General features: G+C 47.1%; 1 pseudogene; it reads left to right on the forward strand.

Moving 5' to 3' along the window:
- The first annotated feature begins 1,341 nt into the window (after nucleotides 1-1,341).
- LOC118717754 lies at nucleotides 1,342-3,669 on the forward strand (annotated as a pseudogene).
- The last annotated feature ends 932 nt before the right edge of the window (nucleotides 3,670-4,601 follow it).

The following is a 4,601-nucleotide window of genomic DNA, read 5'->3' on the forward strand; positions in this document are numbered from 1 at the left end:
GCCAGGCATGCTGCGAGTTGCTGACTAGAAGAGCCAAATTGTTCCTGCCTTCACAGAGCTTTGGGCCACTGGGGAATAAAAAATTAAAAAAATCACACAAGTATAAATGAAAAACAAACATGTGACAATAGCTATGAGGGAAAACTGCATGGTTCTGTGAAAATGCAGATAGGGGTCTTGGGCGGGGCCTAGATGTAGGCACTGACCAGGAGGAGGGTGTGTGAGTTCCAGAGAGAAGCCTTCTAGCCCTGGTGTGTCATCTTTAACACAGCCATCATCTGCCTTGCTGAAGACCAAACTTGGGCTGCTAGCAATAAGAAAAGTCATCATGCCAAAACCGGTGTGGCTCAGTGGATAGAGGGTCGGTCTGCGGATTGAAAGGTCCCAGGTTCGATTCCGGTCAAGGCATGTACCTTGGTTGCGGGCACATCCCCAATAGGGGGTGTGCAAGAGGCAGCTGATCGATGTTTCTCTCTCATCGATGTTTCTAGCTCTCTTTCCTTCTCTCTTCATCTCTGTAAAAAAATCAATAAAATAAAATTTAAAAAGTCATCATGTTCTAGCCGGTTTGGCTCAGTGAATAGAGCGTCAGCCTGTGGACTGATGGGTCTCGAGTTCGATTCCAGTCAAGGACACAGGCTCAGGTTGTGGGCTCAGTCCCCAGTGGGGATTGGGCAGGAAACAGCTGATCAATGATGTTTCTCTCTCTCTTTCCCTCTCCCTTCCTCTCTGAAATCATTAAAAATGCATATATTTAAAAATAAGTAAAAGTCATCATTAGGTTTATTTGTAGTTAGACTATGACTAAAATAAATCTTCAACCCCTTTCATGGACACTGGCTCATCATAAAAACCTTCTGGGGAGGGGCTTTCATTTGGTGGAGAGAGAAATGTGCCCTGCCCGGCTGGTGAGTGGCCTGGGGACTGAGCTGTTGGTCATTTCTGCTGGTGAGGGAGAGGGGATGGGCTGAGCGTTTTTAACATTGTGGGTTGTATTTGTTACTCTTGTGCTTATTACTTGGACTGTGCTTGTTATTCTTCAGTAAAGTGGCCCGGCCCTGGGAACATCAGGAGACACTAGAAGGTAGAGCCATTGAAGACTTCACTGTGGCCTTTTCAGCAGAGAATAACAAAGACAATTAACGGAGTTGCTTATGTTGACTGCACTTCCAACAGCTGACTCAAACTCTCATCTTCAGCCTCAAGAGACCTGTGAGGCACACTGTCATGTGGAAATTACAGCAACCTCCTTCACCCCAAGATATGACAAACATCCTCGTCATCAGAGAATTCTCAGCTGAGAAACTTAAGATGTGCTTTGCAAAAAATGGCCTGGGGAACCAGTTAGTCTATGAAAAGTTCTGGCTTTTCCACGCTACCCAGGGAGGGCTCCATACGGCGTTGTTCTCGGTTCCCAGGTTACTTAAAGGGAAACTTTTCACAATGTCCGGAGCCCTTGGTGTCCTGCAAATGAAGGCAGAAGATGTCCTCAAATTCCTTGCAGCAGGAACCCACTTAGGTGGCACCAACTTTGACTTCCAAATGGAACAGTACATCTACAAAAGGAAAAGCGATGGCAGCTACATCATCAATCTGAGAGAACCTGGGAGGAGCTTCTGCTGGCAGCTTGGGCCATTATGCCATCGAAAACTCAGCTGACGTCAGTGTCATATCATCCAGGAATCCTGGCCAGTGAGCTGTGCTGAAGTTTGCTGCTGCCACTGGAGCCGCCACTCTTACTGCCGGCCGTGTCACTCCTGGAACCTTCACCAACCAGATCCAGGCAGCCTTTTGGGAGCCAAGACTTCTGGTGGTGACTGACCCCAGGGCTGACCACCAGTCTCTCACAAAGGCGTCTTATGTTAACCTGCCCACCATTGCTCCATGTAAAACAGACTCTCCTCTGCCATCCCTTGCAACAACAAGAGGCCTCACTCAGTGGGTCTGATGTGGTGGATGCTGGCCCGGGAAGTACTACGCATGCGTGGCACCATCTCCTGTGAACACCCGTGGGAAGTCATGCCTGATCTACCATATTTTCCGGTGTATAAGACGACTTTTGAAATGAAAAGAAGTCAACCGAAAATCGGGGGTCGTCTTATACTCTGAGTATATCCCGAAAAACCTCTCAATATGCCGCTAAACGAATTTTCCTACTTGAACCCACACCAATCACTGCAAGGCTGCTCGGACCGCCTCTCTAACTTAGCCAATCCAAACAGGCTTTTTATGCATGCAAATTATACATGTTCTGTAACCGAAGCTACACTGTGTTCTAGTAAAAAGCCTGCTCAGATTGGCCAGAGTCAGAGAGGCGGTCTATTAAAAAAAGAACTGATGTTGCCTCGGAAGTGGGGGGTAGTCTTATACAGTGAATATAGGCCTAAACCTATGTTTTAACTGTAAAAATTAGGGGGGTCATCTTATACGCCGGAAAATGTGGTATACTTCCACAGAGATCCTGAGGAGATTGAAAAGGAAGAGCAGCCGAAACCAGTTTGGCTCAGTGGTAGAGCGTTGGTCTGCGAACTGAAAGGTCCCAGGTTCGATTCCAGTCAAGGGCATGTACATTGGTTGTAAGCACATCACCAGTAGGGGTTGTGCAAGAGGCAGCTGGTTGATGTTTCTCTCTCATCGACGTTTCTAGCTCTCTATCCCTCTTTCCTCCTCTCTGTAAAAAATCAATAAAATATATATTTTTTTTAAAAGATAAATAAATAAAAATTAAATTTAAAAAAAAAGAAAAGAAAAAAAAGAAAAAGAAAAGGAAGAGCAAGCCGCAGCTAGAAAGGCTGTGACCAAGGAGGAATCTCAGGGCGAGTGGACTGCTCCTGCTCCTGAGTTCACTGCTGCTCAGCCTGAGGTCGCAGACTGGTCTGAAAGTGTGCAAGGTGCTGTATCCACATAGCCGTCTCCCCCTGAAGACTGGAGGGCTCAGCCTGCCGCTGAAGACTAGTCTGCAGCCCCCACTGCTCAGGCTACTGAATGGGTAGCAACGACCACTGAGTGGTCCTAAGCTGTTCTTCCACAAATTCTTAACAGAATGGAGATAAGGTTGATGGAAAATAAACAGCTTCTTAAAAAAAAGAAAAAAGAAAAGTTCTGTAAATATCTTCCCTGGATGAATAAGGAAATCCCCACTCACTCATTTTACAAAAGATAATTTCAATCCCATTGCAGACAAATTATGTGAATAATTTGGTATAAGCTAACATTCTCTTAGATCATACTATATTGCCGGCACTATTCTAAATGCTTTCGGTAGATTAATGCATCTAGTCCTTATAGCAACCCTATGAGGTGGACACTCCTGTTGTGCAGATTTTATAGATGAGGAAATTAAGGCACAGAGAGGTTGGCCAATTTGCCCAACGTTACACAACTAGCAAATGGCTGAGCTAGCACCTGAACCTAGGTAGCCTGGCTCGAGTCCATCCGACAAATGGGGCCCATGGGGCTGTGATTAGTGGACAGGCAATCCATGGGAGCATGCGACTTTGGCCGAAACATTCGCAGTGGGGGGCACAGCACACGGGAGAAAATCTGCTCTTAACAGGATCTCACAGGAAGCTCATTTGTGATTGTGAAAGGCTTTCTGTTGTGCAGTTGCATTTTCCCCTCAGAGAGGAGATCGTTTGCATGGACTACTTTCCTACATTTGTGAACTGACCGGGTGGGCCAGGTTAAGGGTTGGGAGCTGGTGGGGGGTGGAGGGAAGCTTAGTGGGCTGGGCAGAGTGAAGGTACAGGCATTGAAGCCATCACACTGGAGTCAACATACGCACCTTCACTAACTGAGGCTTGTCTTTGTTGTTCTCTGCTGAAATGGCCGCGATATTGTCTTCAATGCCTGTACCTTCTCGTGTTTTCATTAGTCAACTCCCACCCCAGCCTTCATGCAACTATAGTCTTCATCTGCCTCCTGTCCTTTCCGCCAGCGCACTAGACAGAGTCCTCTCACATTACAGAACGGCTGCAGATCGCCTCCCTTGTCCTCTAGAGAGACGTGCCCTGTTTCTTAGGCAAAGAGCTAGACAGTGATGGTTAATTAAAATTTCAAGTCAGCAGACAGTGGCTTCCTTGGTTCCTGATTGGGGGAGAGGGGTGCCAGCACTAATTATTTAAAAGGAGCACTGTAGAGACTCAGCTAGTATGTTGGATGCTTGCCTGGCTTGGGCCCACACAAAGGCCTGGGACCCACATTCTCCTTGCCCCAGCCCTATTCCCACATCCTTACTTCCTGGGAAGCTCAGAAGAAGGGCACTAGAACCCCTGTCCTTTACAGACTGTGGATGTGGGTCAGAGGATGAGGGGGTGGGGCAGGGGGTTGACTACCTGACCCCCAGGCAGTTCCCCACACCAAGATTCTGTGAGAAAAACTCTTTTTCTTCCTTCCTTCCTTTCTTTTGTTCTTAATTTAAATCCTTTATTGTTTGAAGTATTACATAAGTCTCCTTTCCCCCCCCCCTTTGACCTCTCCCGGGCCATCCCCAACCCCCAGCACATGCCCTCACGCTTACCACCCCCCAATTTGTGTCCATTGGTTATGCTCAAATGTTTACAAGTCCTTTGGTTGATCTGAAAAGCTCTTTAAGCCCAACC

The sequence above is a fragment of the Pipistrellus kuhlii genome, unplaced genomic scaffold (genome assembly GCF_014108245.1).
Source record: "Pipistrellus kuhlii isolate mPipKuh1 unplaced genomic scaffold, mPipKuh1.p scaffold_m20_p_13, whole genome shotgun sequence".
Classification (NCBI taxonomy): Eukaryota; Metazoa; Chordata; class Mammalia; order Chiroptera; family Vespertilionidae; genus Pipistrellus; species Pipistrellus kuhlii.